The sequence below is a fragment of the Pan troglodytes genome, chromosome 3 (genome assembly GCF_028858775.2).
Source record: "Pan troglodytes isolate AG18354 chromosome 3, NHGRI_mPanTro3-v2.0_pri, whole genome shotgun sequence".
In the NCBI taxonomy this organism is placed as follows: domain Eukaryota; kingdom Metazoa; phylum Chordata; class Mammalia; order Primates; family Hominidae; genus Pan; species Pan troglodytes.
The window spans coordinates 95533384-95548745 of NC_072401.2; the positions used below are offsets into that span (position 1 = coordinate 95533384).

At 39.2% G+C, this 15362-nt stretch overlaps 1 long non-coding RNA gene across 1 annotated transcript in view; it reads right to left on the reverse strand.

Annotated features, from left to right (window-relative positions):
- The window catches only part of LOC107974094 (uncharacterized), a 46891-nt gene that overhangs the window by 16526 nt on the left and 15003 nt on the right, over positions 1 to 15362 (reverse strand). Inside the window, exon 5 of the long non-coding RNA XR_001716639.3 lies at positions 1777 to 1912. This is a non-coding gene — a long non-coding RNA (uncharacterized LOC107974094). The remainder of the gene's footprint in view (positions 1 to 1776; positions 1913 to 15362) is intronic.

Below are 15362 nucleotides of genomic sequence, written 5' to 3' on the forward strand. Positions count from 1 at the left end.
CTTATAACCTTTCAAAGACATTGGATTAAAGGGAGATTTATCTTTTTCTTTAAAAACAGCTTGCATGTAAAAGTCTGGAAATTCCCCAGCTCTGGGTGATAAAAGTTCAAGTTTATACAAATGTATCATCCTTTGAATGTGAATTAATTATATCAAACATTAAATAATAAGAATTTCAGCGTATTTTCAAAGTAAAAGTATCAAATCTGCATATTAACACCATTGACACAATTTAGCACCAATCTTTGTTGTATTTGCTATCATTATTTTCCCTTCAATTAAAACGTTTTCCTATTTTATGATTAATTGATTTAGATTTATCTACTATAAGAACATTAATTTTAGTTATATGATCTTATATAGAGCTCAAGTTACATGAATGTCTTATACCAGAAAGGATAAAAATTGATCTTTTACAAATTTTATCTTTTGCGATTGGTGTGTTTCTAATTTCTTTATACACAGGCTTATTTGTTTTTAATAAACCTCAAAAATATCAATATAAACGTTAGAGCCAACACCAAAACTATGACAACAGAGTATGTTTTTCAAAGAATGAATGACTTTTGAGTAATAGAATAGAAGCAACAGAATAGAATCAACAATTATGAGGTACCTAGAACTGCATTAGATATTTTAATGTATCATCTTATTTCCATGATTCTCAAAGTGTGGCTACTAGTGCACTTACATAATCAGCAGGGTACTTGCTAGAAATGAAAATTCTCAGACTTACTCAATCTGAAATGCTGGAGGTGAAGCCCAGCAATCACTGTTTTAACAAGCCTTCTAACAATCCAATTTAATCTTAACAATTCGAAATTAATAATTTCTGCACTTTACAAACAAAAGTTAACCAACATTCCAATGGTACAAAATGACAGAGAGAGAGAGAGATCCAATTGTATGCTGCCTATAAGGGACACATTTTAGATTTAAAGACACAAACAGGTTAAAAGGATGGACCTGGCACAGTGGCTCATGCCTGTAATTCCAGCACTTTGGGTGGCCTAGGCGGGTGGATCACCTGAGGCCAGGAATTTGAGACCAGTCTGGCCAACCTGGTGAAACCCCATCTCTATTAAAAATACCAAAAAAAAAAAATTAGTTGGGTGTGGTGGCGCATAGTGGTAATCCCAGCTACTCGGGAGGCTGAGGCAGGAGAACTGATTTAACCCAGGAGGTGGAGGTTGCAGAGAGTGGAGATTGTGCCGCTGCACTCCAGCCTGGACAACAGAGTCAAACTCCATATCAAAAAAAGAAAAAAAGTAAAAGGATGAAAAAAATGCTATACATGCTATACAATTAATAGCCACAAGAGAAGTGGAGTGGGTATGCTAATACCACACAGAACAGAATTTAAGACAAAAGGTATTACTAAAGACAAAGAGTAGCATTTTATAATGATAAAAGCATAAATTCATCAGAAAGATATAACAGTTATAAACATACATATCTAACAACTGAGCCCCAAAGTATATGAATTTAAAGAATTAAAGGGAGAAAGAGACACTTCAAAAGTAATAACGGAGGACTCAAAATCCCTTTCAAAAATGGATAGAGCAACTAGATAGAAAAATCAACACGGATATAGAAGATCAGGATAATACTGCCAACAATCTTGACCTGACATTTACAGCAAACTCCAGCCAACAACAACAGAATGATGCTCAAGTGCACATGGAACATTTCCCAGGACAGACCATATGTTAGTTCACAAAGCAAGTCTCAGTTAATTTAAAAGAACTGATATCAGCCAGGCACAGTGGCACACACCTGTAGTCCCAGCTACTCAAGAGACTGATGTGGGAGGATCATTTGAGACCAGAAGTTCCAGGCTGTAGTGCACTATGATGATCGTACGTATGAACAGCCATTGCACTCCAGCCTCGGCAATTCAGCAAGACATCATCTGTAAAAATAAAAATAAGAATAGAAAAAATTGATATCATACAAAATATATTATCTGATCATAAGGGAATTAAATAAGTCATAAATAGGAGAAAATATGGGAAATCTGCAGATATTTAGAAATTTTAAAATGTACATCTGAATAACCTATGAATCAAAGAAGAAATCACAAGAGAAATTAGAAAATATTTTGAGCTGAATAAAAATGAAAACCTGGGCAGGCATGGTGGCTCTTGCCTGTAATCCCAGCACTTTGAGAGGCTGAGGTGGGAGGATCACTAGAGCCCAGGAGTTTGAGACCAGCCCTGGCAACATAGTGAGACTCCAACTCCACAAAAAATTAAAAAATTAGCCAGGCATGGTGGCTCATACCTGTAGTCCCAGCAACTCAGGAGGCTGAGGTGGGAAGATTGTTTGAGCCTGGGAAGGTGAGGCTGCAGTGAGCCATGATCACATGACTGCACTCTAGCATGAGCAACAGAGCAAGAAGAAAGAAAAAGAAAGAAATCAAAAGAAAAAAAAGGAAAGAAAGAGAGAAAGAAAGGAAAGAGAGAAAGAGAGAAAGAAAGGAAGAAAGGAAGGAGGGAGGAAGGGAAGGAGGGGGAGGGGAGGGAGGAGGGAGGGAGGGAGGAAAGGGAAAGAAGGAAAGAAAGGAAGGAGGGAAGGAAAGCAAGCATTATATATCACAATTTATGAGATCATAATTTAATTTATCACAGCTTAAATCAGGAATAACTAAAATGTGTAGAAAAGCTAAATAAACCTAACAAGTGAGGAAATTGAACTAGTAATTAAAAATCTTTACACAATGAAAAGCCCAGGTCCAAGAGGCCTCACTGATAAATTCTACCAAACGTTTAAAATACGACATTAATTCTTAACAAAATTCTTCTAGAAAATAAAAAAGGAGGTCAAACAGTTCAATCTGTGAGGTAGTATCTTCATATTCGAAGAGAAGAAAAAGTGACCGAGAAAAAGGAAGATACAAATGACCAAATCAGAAAGGAAAGAGGAGACATCACTAATGATGATAGGGAAATACTGTGAATGATTTTATGGCAATAAATTAACTTAGACCAGGTGCAGTGGCTAACACCTGTAATCCCAGCACTTTGGGAATTCAAGGTGGGCAGGTCATTTGAGGCCAGGAGTTCAAGACCAGGCTGGGCAACATGGTGAAACCCTGTCTCCACTAAAAATACAAAAATTAGCTGGGTGTGGTGGTGCGTGCCTGTAATCCCAGCTACTCGGGAGGCTGAGGCATGAGAATTGCTTGAGCCTGGGAGGTGGAGGTTGCAGTGAACAGAGATTGCACTACTGTACTCCAGACTAGGAGACAGAGTAACACGCTGTCTCAAAATAAAAATAAGAAAAAGAAAAAGAAAAAGGAAAGAAAAGAAAAGAAATAACTTAGAGGAAAAAAAATTTTTGAAAAAAGAAAAATATTACTAAAATTGACTCAATAGAAAATATGAATATACCCACAGTAAAAAAGAAATTGAATTTGTAGTTTAAAACCTTCCCACAAAAATAAAGCTCAAGCATAGATAACCTCACCGGTGAATTCTACCAGACATTTAAAGAAGAAAGCATATCAATCCCTCATAAACTCTCTCAAGATAGAGGAGAAGCTTTCCAACATATTGTATGAAGTCAATATTACTCTGATAGCAAAGCCAGACAAAAATATCACAAGAACACTACAGACCAATATTCTTCATGACTATACATACAAAATCTTCAACAAAATATTAGTAAATCAAATCCAAGAACATATAAAAAAAGAGAATGTACCATGACCAAGTGGTATTTAAACCCAAATGCAAGATTGGTTTAACATCCAAATATTAATTCGTATGACACCTTACTAATTAGAATTAAAAATGCACTCACACAATCCTCTTAATAAATGCATGAACATCACTTGGCAAAATCCAAGATCCATCCGTGATTTTAGAAGAAAACTATCAACAAATAAGAAATAAAAAGAAACTTCCTCGCTCGATAGAAGAAATCCACAAAAAACCTAAAGCTTTCCCCCTACTGTACTATAGGGAATAAGGCAAAGATGTCTGCTCTCATCACTCCTATTTATCATTGTACTGGAAATTCTAGCCAGGGTAATCTGGCAAGAAAAAAATAAATAAATGAATGAATGAATAAATAAAATACATAAAGATTGGGTTAAATCTTTATTTAACAAAACCAGTAAGTTCAGCAAAGTTGCAGGACAAAATTTCAATATACAAAAATTAATTGTACTTCTAAATATTAGTTATAAACCCAAAAATAAATTTTTTTAAAAAATTCCATTCACAGTGACATTAAAAAAAAATACTTAAGAATACATTTGGCCAGGCATGGTGGCTCATGCCTGTAATCCCAGCACTTTGGGAGGCCAAAGCAGGAGGCCAGGAGTTCGAAGCCAGCCTGACCAACATGGTGAAACCCCGTCCCTACTAAAAATACAAAAATTAGCCGGGCGTGGTGGTGCCCACCTGGAATCCCAGCAACTCAGGAGGCTGAGGCGGGAGAATTGCTTGAACTCAAGAGGCAGAGGTTGCAGTGAGCTGAGATTGTGGCAGTGAGCTGAGATTGTGCTACTGCACTACAGCCTGGGTGACAGAGTGAGGCTCTGTCTCAAAAACAAACAAAAAGAGAATACATTTAACAAAAGATATGCAAGACTTGTACACACAAAATGTTAAAACATTGCTGAGAAAAATTAAATATCTACATAAATGGAGAGATATGCCATGTTTGTCAATTGGAAGACAAGATTATCAACATGGCTATTCTCCTCAAATTGATCTAAATATTCAACACAATCCCTATCAAAATTCCAGCAAGCTATTTTACAGATGCTGACAAGCTGATCCCAAAATGTATGCAAAAATGCAAAGGATTCAGTATAGCAAAATAATCTTGAAAACAAAGCAAAGCTCATACTACCCCATTCCAAAACTCTCTATGAAGCTACTGTAATCCAGGCAGTGTAGTTGGCATGCAGAGAGACATTTAGGTCAATTAAACTAAGTTGAGAGTCCAACCATAAATATTTTTGGTCTATTGGTTAAAACTAAGACAAAGGTGCCAAGACAATTCAACAGGGAAAGGATAATCTTTTTAACAATTGAAATGTACATACAAAACAGTGAATTTAGACTGTTAACTCACACAATAACACAAAAATTAACTCAAAACTTATCTCAGCTCTCAACACAAGACTAATTAAACATAAACTAAAAATTCTTGGAATAAAATATTTTAAGAAAATTTGCATGGCTTTGGGCTATTCAAACTTTTAAAGCTACATCAAGAGCATGATCTGTAAGAAAAAAAAAACTGGAGACAGGTTCAAGATGACTGACTAGAAATATTATTTGCCAGTTCTCCTCAGAAATAAGAACCAAAATTACAAACAGATTATCGTAACTCGAATAGAATATCAAGGAGACAGTACTAGAACCCAATGGAGAGCTCATGGGGAAAAATAAACTGAGGCACAAAAAAAGAAGGAAGGAAGGGGCCAAGTTGGGCCATCAGACGTTGTCTGGAATCCCTGAGGGACCTGGCATTGGGTGGAAAGGGTAAGTGGGAGGGTTTGGGCTCCCCTCACCTCCATGGCAGACTGCTGGTATATAAACAGTAGGAGAGCTCTCTGCACTCATGATCCCAGACACTAGTCAGGGCGGTGATTTGGGGACTTCTTGAGGTCATTACACTAGACAGTGATCTTTTGCAGGGGCACTTGCCTTTTCCCCAGACTCGAGTGTCTGCAGCGAGGCACCATTGTAGGGGCGCAGCTGTTGGGGGACTGAATTCTGCCCAAAGAACCTCAGCCCTTGTGTTTCCATGTCCTGGAAGCTCCCATAGACGTTCGCTAGCACTCGCTAGGAGGGTGGTAATGGCACAGTAGTGTCTGGACCCAAGGGAGCTTCAGGGTTCCCAGTCATCTAACCCTCCGTGAAGCGCTGCTCCTAATGGAAGGGAAAGTACACCACACCAACGGGACAGCTCTTGGGACAAAGGAAACCAAAGTGTATGTTTCCCAGTACCCAAAAGCTCCCTGCTTGGGGCTGTGATTGGCAGCCCTCCTTCCAACAGACACACTCTATGCTGGGCTCTGCCAGTGAGGAATGAAATCCCATTTCACCAGCTGAGCAGCCTCAGTACTTGAGCCTGACATAGAGAAGGAGATTTCTCCTCTCTCTCTGCTCACAACTGCTGACGCGACTGTCGCTGCCAACAAGAAGTTAGCACAAGCAAGCAGAGGGGGCAGCCTGCCTGGGCCTGTGAGGGGAGACTGCATCCCCACGGGCAATGTGACCTCTGGGCCCAGATTAGCAAGAAAGGCAGAACCCCTTCCTCTCTCTGCACAGAACTGTGAAGGACAACAGGAGGGCCAAGGAGCTGTGTGTTTGGGACTGTGGGAGAAGACTGCACTGCAGCCATTTCCAGACAGCACAGAGGCTTAGTGTTGAGCCACAAGGTAGGCATCTCCTACAGTTCTGGGCTACATTGCAGCCTAGTAATAAACAGCTGTGTCTGACCAAACTGAATATCCAGAGCATCTGGATGGAAACATGACAGGGAAATAAATCACATTAATGTATGCTGAGGCCATGGTACTGGGACACCCCCTATCTGCCCTGCAGAGAGCTCAGTGTGTTTCACCAGGGGTCCAATGACTCCTCTGCCACCTTTGTCAGGGCTGGTGCTTGCACCCACCATTGGAGGACCAGAGGGCAGGCCTGCCTGGTCCAGCTCTACCCAGCTTCACCGTCACCTCCCTGAGGATGAGCATGGAGCCCAGGCCACTGTGCTTTCACAGACCAGTCCATTGCCAGAAGCATCAGAGAGCTTCTCCCAGTAAACAAAGATCTCCCCGTTAACAAAGCATAATTCCTACTGCTACTGCTGCAGCTAGCTGTTACCTACAAGTATCAGTAACTGACCTGGAGGTTGAACTACACAATCCAATACAAAATATGCTGACACAAGTACACAGTGCTTGTGAATGAGATAAGCTTCTCAAGACCTCTGCAACTCCAGTTCTTCAGGAGGTTATAAGCCTGCTCACATGCCCAGTACACAACTACTACAACCAACATTTGATAACCTCACCACACTGAGGCTATCTATAAAGAAGGAATTTATACAGCATTTTTGCCACTGAAAGCACCCAGAAGCAAAGCCGAACAACCCTGTTCAATGTACATTGCAGTCACATACTCAAGGGGAATAAAAACAAGTCATGTCCAAACGACAATAAATTCAAAAATAACAAGAAATGAATTTCTTCAGATGAGAAGGAGCCAGCATAACAATTCTGGAAGTATGAAAAAACAGGATGTTACAGCACCCACTAAGTATCACAGTAACTCTCCAACAGTATATTCTAACCAAAATGAAAATTTTTTGTTTTGTTTTATACTTTTTCATTTTTTATTTTTCCAAATGAAATTTTGGATATACAAAATAAAGACTTCAAAATATTTATTTTAAAGATGCTCAGTGAGATCCAAGAGAAATCTGAAAACCAATACAAAAAAAAATCACAAAATCAATTCAGGATATGAATGAGAAATTTACTGAAGTGATAGATTAAAAAAAAAAGAACGTCTGGAAATGAAAAATTCATAGAAGGAATAACAAAATATAGTTTAAACCTTCAACAATAGGCCAGGTGCAGTGGCTCACGCCAATAATCCCAACTCTTTGGGAGGCTGAGGCCAGGAGTTCAAGACCAGCCTGGCCAACACGGCGAAACCCCATCTCTACTAAAAATACAAAAATAAGTCAAGCACGGTGGCACATGCCTGTAGTCCCAGCTCCTTGGGAGGCTGAGGCAGGAGAATCACTTGAAAGGAGAAAGGAGTTGCAGCAAGCCAAGATCGTGTCACTGCACTCCAGCGTGGGTGACAGAGCAAGACTCCATCTCAAAACAAAACACAAAAACCTTCAACAGTAGACTAGACCAAGCAGAAGAAAGAATTTCAGAACTTGAAAACAGATCTTTCAAATTAATTCAGTCAGACAAAAATAAAGCAAAAGAGGATTTTTAAAAATGAAGGCTTCCAGGAACAATGAGACTACGTAAAACATCTGAACCTACAAATCATAGGTATTCCTGAGAGAGAAGAAAAAGGCAAAAGTTTGGAAAATGTATTTGAGGATATAATTGTGGAAAACTTCCCTAGTCTAGCAAGAGATCTAGACATGGAGCTGTAAAAGCCTCAGAAAACTCCAGGAAAATACATTGCAAGAAGGACTTCACCATGACATTTAGTCATCAGACTGTCTAAGTTCAATGTGAAGGAAAAATTTTTCATATCAGCAAAAGAAAAGCATGTAATCACCTATAAAGGAAACCCTATCAGACTAATAGCAGATTTCCCAGCAGAAACCCTACAAGCCAGAAAAGATTGAGATTCTATTTTCAAAATACTTAAAGAAAAAAACTGTCAAGCAGAAATTTTATATCCTGCTAGAATAAGCTTCATTAAGAGACGGAGAAATAGTCTTTTCCAAACAAGCAAATACTGAGGGAATTTGTCACCACTACACCAGTCCTACAAGAAAGGTTCAAAATGTTCTAAACATGGAAACAAAAGGTCAATAATCACCATCATAAAAACACATGAAAGTATAAAACTCATATGTCTTATAGAGCAATTACACAAATGAAGAAAAGAAAGAAATCAAATGGCAACATGACAGAACACCAGACCACAAAGACAAAACAAACAGAGGAAAAGTAAATAAAGAATCTGCAAAGCAACTAGATAACAAGTAACATTATGACAGGGACAAAACTTCACATACCAATATTAACCTTGAATTTAAATGGATTAACTGCTCTATTTAAAACATTCAGTTTGGCAGAATGGATATAACAACATGAATCAACTATAGATGGCTTGTAAGAAACTCACCTTACTCATAAAGACACTTATAGACTGAAGGTAATGGAATGGGAAAAGATATTCCATACAAATGGAAACCAAAAGTAAGCGGGAGTAGCTATACTTATATTAGATAAAACAGATTTTAAATCAGAAACAGTAAAAAAAAAAAAAAAGATAAAGAAGGTCATTATATAATGATAACGGGATTAATTCAACAAGAAGACATAACAATCCTAAGTATATATTTAGCCAACACTGGAGCACCCAGATTCATAAAACAAATATTACTGGACTATTGTACTTTAGACTAAATGGACACAACAGACATTTACAGAGCATTCTATCTAACAACTGCAGAACATAAATTCTTCTCATCAGTACACTAAACATTCTCCAAGAAGACTATATATGTTAGGCCACAAAAAAGCCTCAATAAATTTTTAAAAATCAAAATCACATCAAGTATCTTCTCAGATAATAGTGAAAAAAAACTAGAAACCAATTGCAAGAGGAACTCTCACAACTATATATACACATGGCAACTAGATTACCTGCTCCTGTACAATCTTTGGGTCAATGACAAAATTAAGACAAATTTAAAAAATTTTTGAAACAAATGAAAATGGAGACACAATATACCAGAAAAATCTGGGGTACAGCCAAAGCAGTGCTAAAAGGAAAGTTTATAGATAGCCTTCAATGCCTGCATTAGAAAATAGATCACAAATTAACAACCTAGTGACACACTTCAAGCAACTAGAAAAACAAGAACAAACCAAACCCAAAGCTAGCAGAAGAAAAGACATAACAAAGATCAGAGCAAAACTAAACAAAATGGAGACCAAAAAAAAAAAAAAAAAAAAAATACAAAAGAACAGTAAAATGAAAAAATGGTTCTTTGAAAATATAAAACAAATTGATAGATTGTTAGCTAGACTAACCAAGAAAAGAGAAGATTCAAATAAATACAATCAGAAATGAAAAAGGAGATATTACAACTGACACAGAAATTTAAAAGATCATCAGAGACTGCTATGAACAACTCTGTGCTCACAAACTAGAAAACCTAGAGGAAATGGATAAATGCCTGGAAACATACAACCTCCCAAGGTTGAACTAGGAAGAAATAGAAAGCCTGAACAGACCAATAATGTGTAGGGAGATTGACTCAGTACTAAAAATTCTACCCGCACCCCCGCCCCCAAAAAAAAGAAAAAACAGGAGCAGATAGATTCACAGCCAAATTCCACCAAACATACAAGTCCTGAGACTTTGCTGAAATTGCTTATCAGCTTAAGGAGTTTTTGGGCTGAGACAATGGGGTTTTCTAAATATACAATCATGTCATCTGCAAACAGGGACAATTTGACTTCCTCTTTTCCTAATTGAATACCCTTTATTTCTTTCTCTTGCCTGATTGCCCTGGTCAGAACTTCCAACACTATGTTGAATAGGAGTGGTGACAGAGGGCATCCTTCTCTTGTGCGGGTTTTCAAAGGGAATGCTTCCAGTTTTTGCCCATTCAGTATGATATTGGCTGTGGGTTTGTCATAAACAGCTCTTAATATTTTGAGATGCGTTCCATGAATACCTAGTTTATTGAGAGTTTTCAGCATGAAGTGCTGTTGACTTTCGTCGAAGGCCTTTTCTGCATCTATTGAGATAATCATGTGGTTTTTGTCGTTGGTTCTGTTTATGTGATGGATTACATTCATTGATTTGCAAATGTTGAACCAGCCTTGCATCCCAGGGATGAAGCCAACTTGATCGTGGTGGATAATCTTTTTGATGTACTGCTGTATTCAGTTTGCCAGTATTTTATTGAGGATTTTCGCATCGATATTCATCAGGGATATTGGTCTAAAATTCTCTTTTTTTTTGTTGTGTCTCTGCCAGGCTTTGGTATCAGGATGATGCTGGCCTCATAAAATCAGTTAGTGAGGAGTCCCTCTTTTTCTATTGATTGGAATAGTTTCAGAAGCAATAGTACCCAGCTCCTCTTTGTACCTCTGGTAGAATTCAGCTGTGAATTCGTCTGATACTGGAATTTTTTTGGTTGGTAGGCTATTAACTATTGCCTCAATTTCAGGGCCTGTTATTGGTGTATTCAGAGATTCAACTTGTTCCTGGTATAGTCTTGGGAGGGTGTATGTGTCCAGCAATTTATCCATTTCTTCTAGATTTTCTAGTTTATTTGTGGAGAGGTGTTTATAGTATCCACTGATAGTAGTTTGTATTTCTGTGGGATCTGTGGTTATATCCCCTTTATCATTTTTTATTGTGTCTATTTGATTCTTCTCTCTTTTCTTCATTATTAGTCTTGCTAGCAGTCTATCAATTTTGTTGATCTTTTCAAAACACCAGCTCCTGGATTCAGTGATTTTTTGAAGGGTTTTTTGTGTCTCTATCTCCTTCAGTTCTGCTCTGATCTTAGTTGTTTCTTGCCTTCTGCTGGCTTTTGAATGTGTTTGCTCTTGCATCTCTAGTTCTTTTAATTGTGATGTTAGGGTGTCAATTTTAGATCTTTCCTGCTTTCTCTTGTGGGCATTTAGTGCTATAAATTTCCCTGTACACACTGCTTTAAATGTGTCCCAGAGATTCTGGTACGTTGTGTCTTTGTTCTCATTGGTTTCAAAGAACATCTTTATTTCTGCTCTCATTTCATTATTTACCCAGTAGTCATTCAGGAGCAGGTTGTTCAGTTTCCATGTAGTTGTGTAGTTTTGAGTGAGTTTCTTAATCCTGAGTTCTAATTTGATTGCACTGTGGTCTGAGAGACAGTTTGTTGTGATTTCTGTTCTTTTACATTTGCTGAAGAGTGCTTTACTTCCAACTATGTGGTCAATTTTGGAATAAGTATGATGTGGTGCTAAGAAGAATGTATATTCTGTTGATTTGGGGTGGAGAGTTCTGTAGATGTCTATTAGGTCCACTTGGTGCAGAGCTGAGTTCAATTCCTGGGTATCGTTGTTAACCTTCTGTGTCATTGATCTTTCTAATATTGACAGTGGAGTGTTAAAGTCTCCCATTATTATTGTGTGGGAGTCTAAGTCTCTTTGTAGGTCTCTAAGGACTTGTTTTATGAATTGGGTGCTCCTGTATTGGGTACATATATATTTAGGATAGTTAGCTCTTCTTGTTGAATTGATCCCTTTACCATTATATAATGGCCTTCTTTGTCTCTTTTGACTTTTTTTTGGTTTAAAGTCTGTTTTATCAGAGACTAGAATGGCAACCCCTGCTTTTTTTTTTTTTTTTTTTTGGCTTTTCATTTGCTTGGTAGATCTTCCCCCATCCCTTTATTTTGAGCCTATGTGTGTCTCTGCACATGAGATGGGTCACCTGAATACAGCACAGTGATGGGTCTTGACTCTTTATCCAATTTGCCAGTCTGTGTCTTTTAATTGGAGCATTTAGCCCATTTACATTTAAGGTTAATATTGTTATGTGTGAATTTGATCTTGTCATTATGATGTTAGCTGGTTATTTTGCCAGTTAATTGATGCAGTTTTTTCCTAGCATCAATGGTCTTTAACTTTGGCATGTTTTTGCTGTGGCTGGTACCAGTTGTTTCTTTCCATGTTTAGTGCTTCCTTCAGGAGCTCTTGTAAGGCAGGCCTGATGGTGATAAAATCTCTCAGCATTTGCTTGTCTATAAAGGATTTTATTTCTCCTTCACTTATGAAGCTTAGTTTGACTGGATATGAAATTCTGGGTTGAAAATTCTTTTCTTTAAGAATGTTGAATATTAGCCCCCACTCTCTTCTGGCTTGTAGGGTTTCTGCAGAGAGATCCGCTGTTAGTCTGATGGGCTTCCCCTTGTGGGTAACCTGACCTTTCTCTCTAGCTGCCCTTAACATTTTTTCCTTTATTTCAACCTTGGTGAATCTGACAATTATGTGTCTTGGGGTTGTGTTACTCTTCTCGAGGAGGGCCTTTGTGGTGTTCTCTGTATTTCCTGATTTTGAGTATTGGCCTGCCTTGCTAGGTTGGGGAAGTTCTCCTGGATAATATCCTGCAGAGTGTTTTCCAACTTGGTTCCACTCTCCCCATCACTTTCAGGTATACCAATCAAATGTAGATTTGGTCTTTTCACATAGTCCCATATTTCTTGGGGGCTTGGTTTGTTTTTTGTTGTTTTTTTTTTAATCTTTTTTCTCTAACCTTCTCTTCTTGCTTTATTTCATTAATTTGATCTTCAATCACTGAAACCCTTTCTTCTACTTGATCGAATCCGCTATTGAAGCTTCTGCATGCGTCACGAAGTTCTCATGCCATAGTTTTCAGCTCTATCAGGTCATTTAAGGTCTTCTCTACACTGTTTATTCTAGTTAGCCATTCATCTAACCTTTTTTCAAGGTTTTTAGCTTCCTTGCAATGGGTTCGAACATCCATTTTTAGCTCGGAGAAGTTTGTTATTACTGACCTTCTGAAGCCTACATCTGTCAACTCATCAAAGTCATTCTCTGTCCAGCTTTGTTCAGTTGCTGGCAAGGAACTGCAATCCTTTGAAGAAGAGGCACTCTGGTTTTTAGAATTTTCAGCTTTTCTGCTCTGTTTTCTCCCCATCTTTGTGTTTTTATCTATCTTTGGTCTTTGATGTTGGTGACCTACAGATAGGGTTTTGGTGTAGATGTCCTTTTTGTTGATGTTGATGCTATTTCTTTCTGTTTGTTAGTTTTCCTTCTAACAGTCAGGTCCCTCAGCTGCAGGTCTGTCGGAGTTTGCTGGAGGTCCACTCCAGACCTTGTTTGCCTGGGTATCACCAGCAGAGGCTGCAGAATAGCAAATATTGCAGAACAGCAAATATTGCTGCCTGATTCTTCCTTTGGAAGCTTTGTCCCAGAGGGGCACCCGCCTATATGAGGTGTCTGTCGGCCCTTACTGGGAGGTATCTCCCAGTTAGCCTACATAGGGGTCAGGCACCCACTTGAGGAGGCAGTCTGTCCGTTCTCAGGGCTCAAACGTCATGCTGGGAGAACCACTGCTCTCTTCAGAGCTGTCAGACAGGGACGTTTAAGTCTGCAGAAGTTGTCTGCTGCCTTTTGTTCTGCTGTGCCCTGCCCCCAGAGGTGGAGTCTATAGAGGCAGTAGGCCTTGCTGAGCTGCAGTGGGCTCCGCCCAGTTCAAGCTTCCTGGCCACTTTGTTTACCTACTCAAGCCTCAGCAACAGTGGACGCCCCTCCCCCAGCCAGGCTGCCACCTAGCAGTTCGATCTCAGACTGCTGCGCTAGCAGTGAGCAAGGCTCTGTGGGCGTGGGACCCACTGAGCCTGGCACGGGAGAGGATTTCCTTGTCTGCTGGTTGCTAAGACCTTGGGAAAAGTGAAGTATTTGGACGGAAGTGTCCCGTTTTTTCCAGGTACAGTCTGTCACGGCTTCCTTTGGCTAGGAAAGGGAAATCCCCTGACCCCTTGTACTTCCCAGGTGAGGTGATGCCCCACCCTGCTTCAGCTCACCCTCCATGGGCTGCACCCACTGTCCAACCAGGCCCAGTGAGATGAACCAGGTACCTCAGTTGGAAATGCAGAAATCACCTGTCTTCTGCATTGATCATGCTGGGAGCTGCAGACCGGAGCTGTTCCTATTAGGCCATCTTGGAATGGACTCCATGAATAATATATCGTGTAAAAGATTTCTAATCAATAATTTTTTAAAAAGCACTCCTGAAATCCAAAGGCAAAAAGACAAATTACTCAATCTAAAAATAGGCAAAATACTTAGACATTTCACCAAAGAAAATATATAAGTAGCCAACATGATAGGAAATATTAGGTGTCAACTTGATTGGACTAAGGGCTGCCTAAATAGGTAGTAAAGTATTGTTTCTGGATGTATCTGTGAGGGTATTGCTAGAGGAGACTGACATTTGTGTCAGTGGGCTGGGAGAAGAAGACCCACCTTCAATGTGGGTGGGCACACTAGCCACTGCCAGAGTGGCAAGAATAGAGCAGGTGGATGATGGTGGGATAAGTTTGCTTGCTGAGTCTTCTGGTTCTCTTTCTTCTTCTTATGCCAAATTATTGCTTTTGTTCCTCCTGTCTTTGGACATTAAACTCCAGGTTCTTCAGCCTCCGTACTCTGGGACATGCACCAGCAGCTTTCCAGGGGTTATCAGGTCCTCAGGCACAGGCTGAAGCACTGTCGGTTTCTCTGGATTTGAGGCTTGTGAACTTGGATTGAGCCACTACCAGCTTCTCTCTTTCCTTGGCTTGCAGATGGCCTATCATGGGACTTCACCTTGTGATCATGTGAGCCAATTCTCGCTAATAAACTCTTTCTTATATATACATATATCCCATTTGTTCTGTCCCTCTGGAGAACTCTGACTAAAAGAGATGTTGGTACCAGGGGTGGTTCTAGAGGAACAGAATTTTAAGGATGAATTTCCTTAATTGGTTTTGTCATTTCTGGAGTTAGCTCTCTAATCTGATTAGACCTAAAAATGCTAAGGACTTTACTTTGTTTTTTCTTCTCATTTTACTTTAAGTTCTGGGATACATGTGCAGAATGTGAAGGTTTGTTACATAAGTACGCATGT